This window comes from Pyxicephalus adspersus, chromosome 5, assembly GCF_032062135.1.
Source record: "Pyxicephalus adspersus chromosome 5, UCB_Pads_2.0, whole genome shotgun sequence".
NCBI lineage: Eukaryota > Metazoa > Chordata > Amphibia > Anura > Pyxicephalidae > Pyxicephalus > Pyxicephalus adspersus.
This window is the reverse complement of record NC_092862.1, coordinates 104401221-104417875: the sequence shown is the minus strand read 5'-3', so window position 1 is coordinate 104417875 and position 16655 is coordinate 104401221. Positions and strand designations below refer to the sequence as shown.

Here is a 16655-nt window from a genome sequence, read left to right as displayed (position 1 = left end):
TCTACTATATGAGTTTAGTTATTGGCTGCGCCTTAGCCACGCCTTCTTCCTAGGTTGGCGACATACGACAGCAGGAGGACACACCCACATGACAAGACGTCACAGAAAGGAGGGGCTGCGGCGGAGTGCGACTGCGCTCCGGTGTCGCTCTTGTCCCTGCGGTCGCTCATAATAACAGCAGCTCCATCATGTTGGTTTGCAGTGTCAGTGCTGGATACTGGCAGACTATAGGGGGGCAGCCAGAGCCAGGACGCTGCTAATATACCACCCGGAAGAGGCACCCGGCGGAGGAATTACTGTGCGCACCACACTTCATTCTCTACCACCCATAGCCGGAGTACGTGCCCAGCACGGGATCATTATCATCTGAGCACCAGCTGGAGGGCTCTGCCTGGCCCGGCCTCCTTCCTTCTCCTGCCCGCAGATGTAAGTGAGCAGCACCCTCCCTCTTTCTGCGCACCCACTGATCGCAGGCAAACAACGGCTTCACTGTGCCCCCTCCTCCTCCTCGTCCATTCACCCTGCAGTCTATGCCAGACTGTGTGCCCACTGAGCTGTCATATGTGTGCCCCCTCCTCCCTGTACAGCCCATTCACCCTGCACTGTGTGCCCACTGCGATGTGATCAATGCCCATTCACCCTGCACTGTGCGCCCAACTGGGATGTGATCAATGCCCATTCAGCCTGATATGTGTGCCCACTGGGATGTGATCAATGCCCATTCACCCTATATGTGCCCACTAGGATTTGATCAATGCCCATTCACCCAATGTGTGCTCACTTAGCTGTCTTATGTGTGCCCCCTCCTCCCTGTAAAGCCCATTCACCCTGCACTGTGTGCCCACTAGGATGTGATAGGATGCCCATTCACCCTGCACTGTGTGCCCAATAGGATGTGATAGGATGCCCACTCACCCTGCAATGTGTGCCCACAAGATGTGATGGGATGCCCACTCACCCTTCACTGTGTGCCCACCAAGGCTCATGTGTCATCTGTACAATTCCTGTACTAGCCATTCACCCTGCAATGTGTAGCTACTAGGATGTGATCAATGCCCATTCACCCTGATATGTGTGCCCACTAGGATGTGATCGATGCCCATTCACCGTGATATGTGTGCCCACCATGGCTTGAATATGTGTTGTGCACAATCCTTGTACTAGCCATTCACCCTGCAATGTATGCCCACTGGAATGTGACAGATGCCTATTCACCCTGCACTGTGTGCCAACTAGGATGTGATAGATGCCCATTCACCCTACTCTGTGTGCCCACCAAGGCTCGAATATGTGTCATGTGCACAATCCTTGTACTAACCATTCACCCTGTAATGTGTGCCCACTAAGATGTGATAGATGCCCATTCACCCCACTATGGTCCTCAGTAAGATATAGTAGATGCCCATATGCCCTGCTATGAATGCCCAATAAGACAAAATACATGCCCATTCACCCTGCTATGTGTACCCACTAGGATGTGATAGATGCCTAATCACCCTGCAATGTGTGCCCACAAGGATTTGATAGATGTCTATTCACCCTGATATGTTACCCCAAAAAGATATAATAGATGCCCATTCACCATGCAATGTGTGCCCACTAGGATGTGATAGATGCCCAATCGCCCTGTATTGTATGCAAGTCTATGTTCCCACTGATGTATAGAGATGTGTTATGAGCTCTCTTCTTGCCTTCCTGCCCATTTACCCAGCAGTGTGTGCCCACTAAGATGAGAGATGTACCCACCCCCCATATACTGTCCGTTCATCCTCCAGTGTATGCCATACTGGTGTGCCTACGAAAGTATAAAAAGATGTTTGATGTGCCCTCTCCTCCTTGTAATGTCCCTTCATTCTGCAGTGTATGCCCACTAAGATGAATACAATGTAGGGTAAAGGACATAGATCACAAGACTGCCACCTTGTACATTCACCCCATACTGTGTGCCCCCTAAATGTTCTATGTTTATCATTCACTATTTGTAGTGTCAGTCACCCTGCAAAGTGTGGCTGTTAAGATGTAGTATGCCCCCCTCCCACCTTGCACTGACCATTCATCCTTCAATATTTGCCCATTAAGTCAGTAATATGTGTGTTGTGCCCCCTCCTCCTTGTACAGTTCATTCACCCTGCAGTGTGTGCCCACTAAGATGTGTGATAAGCCCTCCTCTCCCTTTGCACTGTCCATTCACCCTGCAGTATGTACCCCTCCTCCCTTAACCGTCCATTCCCCTTGCCATGTGTGCCCACTAAGATGATATTTGCCCCCTCCTCCTTGCATTGTCCATTCATCATTCAGGGTTTGCCCACTAAGCAGTTAGGTTCTGTGCTGTGCCCTCTCCTCCCTGTATTGTCTATTCACCAAGCAGTGTGTGCACATTAGGGCATTGTGATTTATGATATGCCCCCTCCTCCTTGAACTATCTATTCATCCTGAAATGTTTGCTAGACAGTATGCCCACTAAGGCACTAATATGTGTGATGTGCCCACTCTTCTTTGTCATCTCCATTCATCCTGCATGTGTGAACACTAACCCAGTAAAATGTGTCATGTGTATCTGTTATTCACTCACTGGCAGTACGAGTGCCCACTAAGATACGTCACCTCTTCCATGTACTGCCCATTTATTCTACAGAATGTACCCAGTAACACACAAAGGTGTATGATGTGCCCTCTCCTTCACATACTGTCCATTCCACCTGAAGTGTGTGCCAGATTGTGTGCCCACTAAGGCATTAAGTGGTGTGCTGTGCCTCTTTCTTCTTGTACTGTCCATATAGCTTGCTGAGCCCTGTATGCTCCTAGATGTGCCATGAAGATATACCTTCCCATGGAGTCTCTCTAGGGCACTGACATGTGTAATGTGCTTCTCCATGTACTATTTATTCATTGTGCATATTCCCACTCTGTGTACCAGTGCTTTGTGCCCACTTATCTTGTGCCCACTCTCCATAATTTCTCTTTGCTGAACTCCCTGTGCCCATCATTTCACTAACGTGTGTGGTTTACCCCTCCTTCGTGTATTTTTTGCTGAACTCCCTGTGCCCATCATTGCACTAACATGTGTAGTTTACCCCTCATTCGTGTATTTGTTGCTGAACTCTGTGTTATAGGTTTGAACCCGCTAGCACCAGGGCCCCTTCCTTTATGTACTTTCTGTTCACCAGGCAGATCTGTGTGGCAAGATAGAAAGTTGACATGTTTACCTGTGTGGGTAAATGTGATACATTGGAGGTGACACCATGCTTTCCTCATTGCTGCACTGTCCATTGAAGAGTGATGTGATTTCTAGATCTGGGTATTTATACTGCTCAGACTATAACAATAAATCTCCCATTCCCCGCATAGTATAGTCAGACCTTGGTGTATTTTGATAATGTGTACTCCCTAAAACAATAAGATTAGTTATATACTCCTATTTTCCTGTGTTGTCCATCCACTTTGTAGATACCAGTGTGCACCACCTTAAGATGAATGATGTACATTCATTCTCTGCGCTGTTACCCATTCACTCTGTAGACCCCAGTGTATGCAGTGTAGGAAAAGGGTGGGTGATAGGATCCCCAGTGTGAGTAAAATGCTAAGCTGTGGTTGGTAGCTGCTGATTTGTATGTAAGGAGAGCCATCTTCATTGAAATAATCCTTTACACACCCATTCATATGCCAGCTCTCAATTCCTTTGGTAATCTATGATCAGCATATGTCATTCTCCTCTAAGATCTTTCAGGTAAGCAGTTGAATTGTAGGGAAAGTCATGCCCGAGGTATGCACAGCACGATTATAATCTATGCATGGAATGTGCCAATAGTCTGTACTATTTCCATTAGTCACACCTATGACACATGTGTACTTAGGGTACATTTCACAGAATCCTGCTATGAATGGAATGCAGGCATGTGTGGCTTTGTGTCCAGATAATAGGCATTCATATGACTGTATTATTGTACAATGAGATTGTAAAAGATGAATGCAGCACAAGCTTGACGTGTATATGCTGACATCCATGCTTCTAGGTAATGTGTGCATATCTTTGCTTATTATGCATGGCCAGAAGCATTTCATAGGTGCGGTGAACACATTGCAGGCATGTTTACCCTTTACACTGCATACAGGTGGGATGGGTGAGATCATTTCTCTTCACATTTTGTGTTTGATATTATTGCCTGGTAGCAGATTGTTGTCCTGCTTGGGGCATTTGCTATGTCCCACAACTGCATATTTTGATGAAGAAAGCTTAGCTGATGCAAGATCTCTGCTATTATGTCTATATAGGCTGCAAATACCTGAGTATCATTGACTGCACAGCTTGTGTGTGCTGTTCTGTTTGTGACTTTTATGTGCTTCGGGTGAATATACACATTAATCATACTATGCATGAGAAATAGTGCATTCCAATCACTGAACAAAGATTACCAGGATGTCTTTATCCCAGCTGGCACATGTAAAATACATGTTTAATATTTGAGTAGCTGGTTTCAAGAAAGCTGTATGTTCTGTTGATTTACTGCACTGTTAAATATTTACAATGTTATATCATATTATACAATGACCGTGTGGACGTTGTTGGACTTAGGCATTGGTAGAACACGTGTGGTAGTAGCTGTACAATATATATGCAAGAAAATATATACAATAATATTAATAATGTTTTTTTTACCTTCACATTCAATTTAATTCATGGTAATGCATTTTGAATTCAAAGCATACTGAATCTGATAATTGTATCTGTTAACATATGTAGCCATTGTGTCATTTAGAATCTGAACATTTGACTGTATGCTGAGCAGCCTTATAAAATGATGTTGTTATTTGGGTTTACATGTAGACAGTATTGTCTATTCTTAACTTGCCAAAGCAGTTCTAAAAAGCTGTATGGTTTATATTGGAGGAGCAGCCATAGAGGGCTTTGATGTTTGTTGGTCCTCTCATCCTACTGATTAGAACTAATTAAAAAAAAAATTACTCAGTTTACTCTCTAATAACATAAAGTGAGCTAAATTCAAATGACCAATATTGTATATGGAGAGCTTCTTGGTGACTGTGGATTTCAGCAGCATTGTGTTGGAAGACAGCCATCTGGCTTTTCTATGTACGGATACAGTGCAGAAAACGACAGGAAAAGTTTGCTTCCTTCTATTGTAATGATGCAGACGTATGTCTTAGCTTAGTGAATAATTCATATAAACTAGAGGGTAAAAAGTTGGAAAGGTTGTCAATGGCAGCAAATCATTCAATTGCTTTTTTTTTTTTTTTTTGCAAGTTAATAAAATAATCAACTCTGGCAATGCCAAATTGGTCCTGCACCAAAAACAAACAAACAAAAAAACCCCATTGATTCAATTTATAAGATGGCAACATACTGACCACAAGATAACTCAGTATGTCTTCACGGTGCTCTCCCCCGGAAACTTTTTGTAGGCTGTAGGCATATGGTGGTTCCTGTAATGTGACCCAACTTCTCGGTAACCACCAAAAAACAGCCAGGTGTTTACTGAAAGGTGCCAGGTGGTGCGCCCAGCTAAAAGGGGCAGGGAAGGACACTGTCCTCGTATTTTTATGTGTCATTTCCAGCAACTCTGCAGGGGCCTCTTGCTAAATTTTAAATTATTGTTTTTTATGAGATGCTCTAATGTGCTTCCTGCATGCTGCATTGACTTTAATATATCTTCTGGGTCTCAAAAAAGGAAAAACTGGATGCTTGTAAGCATTGAGTTTTTATATTGATGGGCCCATAAGACACCTCCTTTTCTTAGCAATAAATCGTTATTTTCTATGTATTCTGCTGCATGTTATAACAAAGTACCTTTCACAGTCTTTGGCTGGAGATGGTAGAATTGCTGATAAAATAACATCAACATTGAGAAGAGTTTTATTCAAACAATAAAATAACAGACTAGTGTTTAACATAGAAACAAAAAAAAGGAAATGTTAGTCTAGCAAAACCAAACATTTCAATACCATGGACAGCAAAATGAGTTTATCTGGTTTCCATGATTGACCTTGGTTTTGAAGTAATATGGTAAACTGAGTGTGTGTAAATCTTAACAATATATGTCTCCTATTTGTTCCATTTGGTTAAGATTAATACCTATCTGTGTTCTCTGATTTGAATATTAATATTTAGGCCAGGCATTTTATTACTTAGTGGTCAGCTCACATGACTAATGATCATGTGCACATATTCCTTTTATTCTCTGTTTAAATGCACACATTTTAGTGGAAATTTAGAAATATTTCTACTATGTATATGGTTTTAGATTTTTTTTATAGAATGAATGGCAGTGCACCAACAGGTATAATAAATGTTATTGCAATGCAACGGTATCAGTCCAGCCTAAGTATTGTCAACTTGTTTTAAGACGTGAACCTGTGTTTTGCCTATTCTGAGAAAATGTGGTCACTTTATCTGCAGTGGCAGCTGCTTGTGGTTGCCTGCCACCAATATGGGGATGGTGTGGTTCACACTCCTTCCTCCCCTATGTTGGTGCTTTACAATTCACTGCCTAGGTGCTCAGCATTGCCCCATCGTTTAGGTGTTTTTTTTCTCCAATGCAAGAAATAAAAGAAAAGAAAAAGCCTAGATAATATGGTTTGCTTCCAGGCATCTAGCTGTGTCCATCAGGCACAAAGAAGCACCAAACACTGCATTGTTTTTAACATGTAGTCTAAACCTTCCCCAAGTTTACACAAGACCTTCTCTAATCTGGGCCTAACAAATGTAAGGTAAGTATCCACAGCCAGTGAGAGGAAAACAAATATTTTGCATTTTTTTTTAACATTATATTTATAGTTTTAGCATTTATGGACATAGTAAGTCTTTAGATTTTTATGATAAGAATAAAGTAAAAGGTGTTACATGAATGATTCTCCGGGTCTAGCTGGATCTGATCTGTAAAGACAAGTTCAGGAAGCTGCATGTCGCCTTCCATGACTGCCAGTTGTCTTCCAGTTTCTAATCTTCAAAGACAGAGCAACACAGCAAAGGGTCACAATGCATAGCAGCAGTTTTCCCCTAATAAAAACAACTTGTGGAGACATTGCTGCTGGGTGCAGAACTCCCTATTAAACTAGCATCCTGCTGGTCTTTTCTTCTGTCTACCTCTGACATGACTCTTGGCAATAAATCCTTGTAATTTAGCTTGTCAGGCCATACAGTCAAAACTAATCAACAGAAGTGTTTTAGCTTTAGGAAATGCATGGTTTCATGCGAAACAACCAATCTGAACTGTTAGTATTCTCCAGATAGTATACCAGCAGCACAAAACCCAAACTTACAACTTCCAGAGACACCTTGCTTTGAGAACCAAACCTGTATCACAACAAACCCATTAATAAGAAATCTTCAAATTCATTTGGATTTGACTGTGTAATGTTGTTTTTAGCTTGGATCTTTTTGAGCACCCTGCTTCATCCTCCTCATGAGGAACAAAGCCCGTTGTTCCTGTCCCTTAGTGATTGAGCAGAATAGATCACTAATACTGATATTGGGGGATATCTGTACACACCCTAGACTTTTTTTTAGGCTAAGGAAATCTATCGTCTGTATACAGGATGGATCCTCTTGATAACATTCTTGGACAGACCATTTATGAAATATTGATGTAGGTTTAGCCAGAGATTCTATAGAATTGTGTATATGATATGTACCGAAAACCATTGACTTGTTAATGTTCTTTAGAAATAACTAAAGAGGTGCTTATGGTGTGACCTCTAATATATTCCCTATCCAGTGGTGGTACATGGAAGTGGTATAATCTGCAAAATTGTATTGTCCTCATTAAAACAATGGACCAGTACTAAGTTATAGCATTAAATTCTAAAATATAGCTTTAAAGCTCTTTTAGGGAACATTTTTTACCATTTGCTTCAGTCGTTACCAAATATGCTAGTCCTTTATCTAGACACACCATTCAGAATTCATGCAGATGGTGTCTGCCTTTAAAATACCACATTACTGCCTACGTCTGTGGTATTTTGTGTATCACTCAGCATTGTAATACCAGTTGGTCTAGCTTTGCACCTGTCACACATGGTGCTTTGTTAATGTATGAGATCATTTCCAACAGTATACTAATATATTAGTAACAGTTTATTGATGTGGGTAAATCCTATATGATGTGGCTATAGGGTGGCCTATTATTTTTTTTGGGCTGACAAATACTGCAAGGTTAGGCTTCTCCAGAGAGGTTTCATGGCACTCCCAGACCCGCTGACAGATGTAATCCTGATGGCTTTTCTTTGGGTTGCCCAAGGCTCTCTTATTGTGCTTGCGTTTGGAACACAATGATAGCCTCCCAGGGGTCATGAGTAAAACATATCAAAAAACATTGCTGGACGTGAATGTGACTTTCGGTGTATATGAACTTGAGTAAACTAATCATAATCCAATTTTTTGCCAATAGATAAAATCTGTTCTTTATTAAAAAGTCAAAACCTAATGTATTTAAAATTTGAATTTTAAAGTTTTAATTTTTTAGCACATATTCTGTTAAAGGCTACAGCATTTTTCTTCTACTGATTTTAGGCCCATGGTGATTTACTCTGGCCACGTAAATCACTTTTGTAAAGTTTTGTTTTAATGCTACTGCATCAGTGGACAACTTTGTAGCTTTGCTAGCTGTTAATAAAATATATTATACATATTCATGCAGATCTTGATCCTGCATTTGATGGCAACGCCTCAGTGAATGACTTTATGGATGTTGTAGTCCAAACGATGCCATGTAAAAAGGTCAGTCCAGTCACAACAGGAATTTTAGAATTCTTTTAGGTTCAATTATCCAAATGTTAGTTTTATCACAAAACAGGTTTTAGAAATATTCCAGAGTCTGTTCTTCTTCTAAGGTGTTCAGGTGCCGAGACTATACATACTCTAAAAGATTAACATATTCAGAACCAGCAGTAAGGGCACTTTAAAACAAGCCCTTAGCCCTTACCTTCATATTCATAAGTCAAAAGGGTTGTGGAAATATTTGTCTTTAAGGTTTCCAACAAAAAATTAAATCTTAGCTCTCTGTCCAATTTTTGCAATAGAATCCTGGCAGACCAGTTGACCTCTAATGTAAAGACAGAGCAGGTATTTGTAAGCTGCTAGAAATGGCTAAAACCAGATTTTATGACTTGTTTGTTGCCTGCTCCTTGGTAGTTGTATAGCAGTGTGGTACCATAGTAAAAGTGCAGGTGCCTGCACTGTCCAGCAAAATAGAGGAGTCAGAGAATTGTTTAGGGGTGTTTGATGACTGCAGGTCACAAGGATTAGCAGGCTGTCAGATGCCTGGGAACTGCCAGTTGTCTGCCCAGAAGCTGCCAGTCTGAACAAGTCCATAGAGTCTTGCTTGTGCTCGAAGAGCATATCTTATTAATGAATTACTTCACCGTACAAGTAGCTAGAGAGGTTAAGGATGACTTGTTTGGAGCTCTTTTTCCATTTGCTAAAAATATGTAAAAAAAATGTAACTTGTATGTTTTTAATCTAAGAACTGGTACAAAAATAAACAGCGTGAAGGCTGGCATTGTAAAAGTCTGAAAAGTTGCTTGGCTTTCACGTTGGCCTTTCTTGATGCTTTAAATGTTAGACCTGAAAAATTTGCATAGAGGTGCATCCTCTTGAACAGAAAAGTGTGTAACTTTTCTGATATGGCTCAGTGATTGAAAACAGTAACAGCCAGCCAACTTGCATTTTTGGAAGGTCAGCAGCTGCAGTTTTGGTTTGTTTTACCATAAGCAAAGCAGATTAGAAATGCCGGTTGGAATATTGGTGCCATGGGCAACAAGGTAAACTTTCTTTTCTCCTACAGCAACGAAGCCCTCAGTCTGTTCTGTTAAAGAGTTAATGTGTTGCAACCATCTGATTCAGATTTCTCTTGATTTTGAGTCACTGGCTTTAAAATAAATCTAATTTTATTTGCAGCATTGCCCTCCCAAGGTAAATACCTGACAACTGGCTTAGGATCACCTACAGGACTGTTGATTTCATTATCATGTAAAGCTTGATGCATTGATAGATGTAAATTGGAGTGAATTCCCTTGCCATCTGCTGCAAGGTTTTACAGCAGCACTACTCATAAAATCAAAACACTAAACATATTAAATGCTGGGTTTTATTGTTAGTATTTCTGTTAAAAGGGATCTTTTTTGGTGAATGTATTTTTTATATATTCATACCTAAAGTCGTGCAAATAACCTATCAATGTTTTTGTATAGTTTGTAATACTCCATGTTCAAAGGTTTGGCCATATTTGCACTCTCCATAAGCAGGCTCTGCTTTCTGTTTTGTAGTGCTGGACAATGTTTCCCCTTGTCCGTCCTCTTTTCCACAATACAAGCTTTCTAGAGAAGGTCTGTTTGATTGAGAACAGACTTGCCATTTCTAATGACCTGCATGTACGGGTAAATACAGTTTCAGCATCCCGGTTCATACTATGACTCCACAAATGGGAACTAAAAAACCTGATGAATGGCACCCTTTTAATTGGACTTGTGGCAGAATTTTGCCAGTAGTCCATTGTTCAGGAATATTTGAGGGCTTCCCATTGTGGGCTCTGTTACAAGTTGCAGATCATTTTTTGTGGTTATTTCATATGGTATTATATTTTACTTCCTGACAAACTGGTATATAGAAAATGAAAATGAAACAAGCATAGATTAGTACTGGTGAAGTTATACATTTCCTATTACTGCAACCAGGTTGTAATTAGGATAAGACTGAGTTTTATGTTAGTGGTTATAGGTTGATGATTGATATTATTGGACAGTGATGAACTGGCAAAACAAAATTGTGCCTTCAGTGTATTTGTCACCAGGGCCTCACTATCTCTACATGAGAGAATTCTCAAATATCATAATTACCTTCAAAAAATGATAATTTTATAACCAACATGTTACATCCGTTAGGCATTTTAATTAGGGATTATACATTTTGTCATGGTTCTTTCTACTTTTTGTTATTCCTTAAAATGTGATATAGAATGTAAAGCGGCATGCTTTAGGTTTGATATAATTGCTCTCCTGTTTGTTTGCAGTTGCAAGTAACTCCCCAAGCAAAGCAGGACTGCTATTTTTATTGCTGGAAATTTCCACTTAGCCACCTGTTCAAGGTGAGCATAAAATGTGAAGCCTTTATAATGTCACCTAAGTGCTTGAAATCTTGAAGCATGTGTGTATATTGCTTTAGAATAGAAAAAGGTTAAAGAGAAACCCCAGGCAGAATATTGTTACAGCTGCTGCTAGCCCTGTTAGAAATTTTTTTTTTTGTGTGCAGCCAGTCCTCCTGTGCCAAGGTGCTTTTTTTAACCAAGTTTAACTTGTTCCGGGGCATTATTAATTCTGTGGAGTCTCAACTGGTCCAAACACTTCCTAGTCTCAACAGTGAATCCAGGATGACAGATGAAGATATCATTTTGCAATAACCTATTGGTAATTTGCCTCCTTTATGGCATGATAGATTCAAATTTAGCACAAGTTGCTAAACATACCTTCATAGATTTTACTGTTGCAAACCTTCAAAACTGGTTAGTCATGCGATGTGAACATCCAACAATCAAAGAATTTGGTACAGTGTGTATATCTAACCCTGGTGGCTCGTTTGTACTCAACAAGCTTATGGCTTTGTGTAATATTCCACAACCCTCTGCAGTGTTCTCCCCAGCCCCTTTTACCTGGGTGCACCACCCGACACTTTTTTAGTAACCACCCGGCTATTTTTCGGTGGTTACAAAAACGTTGGGTCACAATACGGGGGGACCAACACCTGTCTACATAATGTTTCCACCCAGCTTGAAAAAATTTTGAATGCAGATACAAACACTTTGGCAATGGCGTCATGCTAGAAATGTATTCCTGTGGTATGCCATAACTATAACCGTAAGCCAAGTTGCAGGGCTTTCTAGATAAGATTTCTAATTTCTAACTGTTTGTCTCTGCAAACGTTTGCCAATTTTATTAAGTTGGTTAGGGTTTTTGTTGAACAGTTAAGTCCTCTCCGTTTTCCCTTTGTTTTCCTAAAATATTAAAGTTTAGTTGTTTGCCTGCTGGGTCTTTGCCTTTTAACAGAATGAGCTTAATTTATTCAAGCTCTCCAAGGTTGGAGAGGATACACTTTCATCAGTGAAGCTGGGTGATCCAGCAAACCTGGAATGGACCTGGTCCAGGACTGAAAACATTTGCTAACAAATAGTATCAAATTACTTTTAAGAAAATTATTTCAGGTTTGCTGATTACCCATATTACTGATGAAAGTGTATCCTCTCCAGCCCTGGAGGGCTTTAATAAATCAGGCCCACTGATTCGAGAAACCAAATGTTGTGTTTATTATTTACATTGCATGCTTGGCGGTCACAGTTCTTACATTAGTTGGTTGGCATATTTTTTTTTTTTTTACATAGAATGAGTTTTTTATTTGTTATCAGCAACTCCGTACACATAGTTCTGTGCATTTGTGTGTTCAGTCATGTTTGTTCAACCCCAACCCAAAACATCTTAAATTGGAATATGTTATTTTCGTATAAACACAGATAAAGAGTATAGAAACATAAGGACCAACAATTTTATAGACGGTCAATAAGCAAAACAAAATTGGCATAATTTACTAAAGTTCTTCAGGACTGTAGAAGATAGACCAGGGTGATCCAGCAAACCTGGTTTATGAAGAGTTTTGTAATAAATCATTGTTCTTGACTGCGGGTCGCACACAATGTTATTTCAGTTCCTTTTGGTAATTCTTACTATTATGTGCTCTGGTCAATGATTGAAGTAATCTGCAACTTAATAACAAACAATTTTGAAGAAATCTATCCTAAGTTTTCTGGATCACTTTGGCTCACCTATGATGGGCTATATTCTCCAGTCTTGAACTTGAGTAAATAAGGCCCAATATGTCTTATTAAATAAGAGACATACACAAGAATATGGTAAGAGATCTTTGATTCTATAGACCTCAGGCCAAATCACATCTTTTAGTGGAGGCTGAAGGTCCTCCTAAATCGCTTGGGTGGCACCGCATAGTAGTCCGCCTTGGGCCTCTGTGAGGTGATGAGTAAGAAGGCGTCCAACATTAAAGCAGCCAACACAAGTAGATGCTTGTTCTCAAATACGTACATTGAACATTCATCAGGTGTTTCCTCAATATGAGGTGTTTCCTATTACTGCTGAATTTACAGTATCATTGTACAAAACAGCATGTGTTGTAATGTGGGGATGACTTGGCATCCTTATTCATCATTAGATAAAACAAAAGAGTGATTCTTGCTATTTTTACTCTTGTAAATCTTTTGAATCCTTTCAGGTTAAACTGAACCTGTCCTTCCAGTAAACCTATTATAAAGATGCAACATGTTTTGGAATCCAAACTCCTACAGATGGCTGCATGTTCCTTTTAAAGTTTGACTTCAGAGGGAATTGTTGAGCTTTGGTCTACATCTTTCTTCTGCTTAAACCTGACAATGTGGCAGTGCCACTATCAGTAAGAGGAGAACTAGCAAACATGATAATTCCGATTCCAGGATTCTTCCACAATAATACCCTGGATAATTTCTACATAAAATACATTTTTAGCTATGTTGTTATGGTTGTGCTAAGCTGGGACTATTTAGACTATTGTTGGTTCCATTAGGACCCGTTAGGATCTCAGCTCAGGAGAAATGTTAGAGATGGAACAGTTTGCTGGGCCGGTTTGAATTTTCATGTCAATAGAGACTTTGTGAGAATTGGTCATTGTTTCCATTGACAAACTCAACATTATTTTCATCTTCTAAATAGCAGAATTGTTAAAAAAAAAGTTTTTATTTTTTGTAGTGAACAGTAAATAACCCATTGGTGATAATTGTTCAAGACCATTAATGCTTGCATGCAAGCTTTTACCTGGCCCAGTTTTACCTATTCTCAGATCAGCAGCTTTTTAAATGGTTTTGCTGTAATATACCCAGTGTAGGAGACTTTTTCTGCCTTTACTGCAGCATAGATCCCAGACGCTGTTTTTCAAACAAGCAAGTTGGTTAATAAATGTGCTCTTGTTTTCTTCTTTGTTCTGCTGTAGCTTAGTTTTAGTGCTCCTTTAAAAAGTTTGAATGCAGTCTTTTCTTTTCTAAGTGTAATTCAAGTCCTGATTTATGTTTTCAGTGCATTAAATCTGTCTTGAATAAAACTTTATAGGTTTGGCCACCAACATGGGAAATATTCAAACGTTACTAATGGGATGACCCCTAGGTCCCTTGTAAAACTGGAAATAATTGTTTTTTTGGGAAGAATATCTATAAATGCTGACTTTTATATATCACTATGCACAAAGCGTTGTAGTTAGTTTTCCCTGCCTCAAAATAGGAGGCAGCCTGTATGTAACACATTAGCTTCAGTACTGTAGGTATGCTAGGAGACCCCATTCACTGTAACCCGCACTAATATTGGCAATGCATTGCACATAAAGCACTGTAGTGCCTTGCCTTATTTATCCAACATTTTTTTTAACCATTGCTTTTGTTAATAAAACCATAGTTACGTTAATTCATCCTTAATAGCATGCCTATTGGTTCCAAGATTGGCCAAAACACTTGCTTAAGCGAGTTGATCACGGCACATGCAAATGCAGCCAGGATTGAAGCCTTTCCCTGGCACCCAAAGCTAATGCTGCACAACTTTGACTTCAGAAACCCGGAGTGATCAGGCAAGTAGGACACAATATTGCAGAATGGACATCGCCTGTCTCTTTCTGCAATATTGACCCTCATGATCATATAAGCTTTAAAGTTGAACTGTAGGTTGCCAGCCCCTTACTGTCTCCTGCACATTTCAGTTGGCTAATTGGCAATCAATAGCAGTCAATGTGTGGATTGTGGGAGGAAAAAGAAAGCTTCAATGCTATAGATGTGTTTGCTGGTTAGAACAGCTGTACAGCAGGAGCCCTTTTAAGTCCTAGTAAGAAGTGTCATGGAATGTGGTGCTTTTATGTTTGTGTATTCAAAGTAGGTGTAAACCCTAAATGTATGGGACTTTATATATTTATATATATAATGTGTGTGTGTGTGTAATAATATCTATATCAGTTTTTGATTTTTTGTAAATGTACTGTATAAAAAGTCTATATTTAATTCCTTTTACGTGTTTGTGCTGTGTTTCACACAAAAGTCATTGGGCCACATTCATTAAAGTTTTGAAAGTGCTGCTCATTGCAAACAATCAACAAGCAATTCTCATTATGCCAGTGGTGAATTGGAAATTAAGAATTTGTTGGGTTGATATATGAGCTGCACAGGCATTACTTCCCATATACAGAGCATACTGGGCCATATGCTATTTAAATTAAACCGCAATTGCTTGTATGATTGGCTGGCCATTGGGAAGTAAAGCTGAGAATTTAGAGCAGTAGAATACAATAACCTTCTGTCTTTTTTTAATTAGCTGTTCATAGATACTCATTTATCATACTACATTTGGTGTGTGTGTGTCTAGATATAGATGAATATATATTGCAGTCTAGTGCAACTTTATCTGCAATCATGCTTGGATAAATTCATGCTGACACCCAGAATGCAAAAGCACTGAGAAACTATTATCTGTACAAATACCAATTGAAACGTTGGGTGGGTCCCAATCTCCCACCCAGCAGCTAGGGCTTAGGCTGTGTGTACACATAAACATTTTTGTTGCTTGAAACAATCTTTTCAGGATCACTGAGCACTGTACACACAGTGCCCATTGTGTTCTATGGAGAGAGGAGAACAAGCGAGTGGCACCCTGCTGTTCTCTTCTCTCTTGACTTCAATAGTGATCATTCCCAATCATTGTTCATGGATCTGTTGTGATGGATCTATGAATGATGTTCGGTATTCACAGTACATGTCACATTCTGAGGTATGTGTGTGTATATATATATATATATATATATATATAGCCTTGTTTTTAGATAAGTGGTCAATTTTTGTTTATGAAGCAGTATTTAGGTGCATAGGCGTTGGCATATACAGATCACCCCGGGTTTTGGGCTTTGTGGGGCGCTCTAAATACAACAGTTCACTAACCTTTAACAGTGTGTTATTGGTAATATACCAACTTTTTACCAAAGTTGGTTAATGCCTGTTCTATTTTATACTGATTTATTTAAGTATGTTATGCATAATATTTCTTTTATTACAAAAATGACCAACCTTTATGGAATAAGAAATCTAATAGCAAACTTTGGATAATGAATACCTATATTTGTGTGGGGCAGGGGTGCCAAACGCAGGCCCGCGGGCCAAATTTGTCCCACACTGTAATTATATTTGGTCCGCGAGAAAATACAAAATGCCTCCTAGAGCTGGCCTGCCGGTAGGCTAATACTACAAATCCCAGAATGCCCTGCTGGAGTGTCAATCAGGACCCACAAGCGCCCCCTCCTCTGTTGACATTCATTAGCGACCTTCCTCAATTGAAGATATTTTTTCAATAAATATCAAGGTTAGCCCGCGACCAAATTTTTCGTTTTGGCCCACTGTATATTTGATTTTGACACTCCTTGTGTAGGGAAATAGCCACAGTTCCCTGTTAACCTGAGCAGCTTAAAGCCATTTAATCCAATTTAAGGTCAGACAGCCTTCCTGTGATTCATATGGGTCAAAGCTGTGTGTGTGTCTCATTCATTTCATACAAGTTTTACATGCAGGGTAAAATTTTGATCCCATTGG

General features: G+C 39.7%; 1 protein-coding gene across 1 annotated transcript in view; it reads left to right on the top strand.

The window, feature by feature from the left end:
• The first annotated feature begins 102 nt into the window (after positions 1-102).
• SNRK (SNF related kinase) overlaps positions 103-16655 on the top strand; it is a 50622-nt gene continuing 34069 nt past the window's right edge. Inside the window, exon 1 of the mRNA XM_072412356.1 lies at positions 103-426. The gene's annotated coding sequence lies outside the window, so the exon portion shown is untranslated. The remainder of the gene's footprint in view (positions 427-16655) is intronic.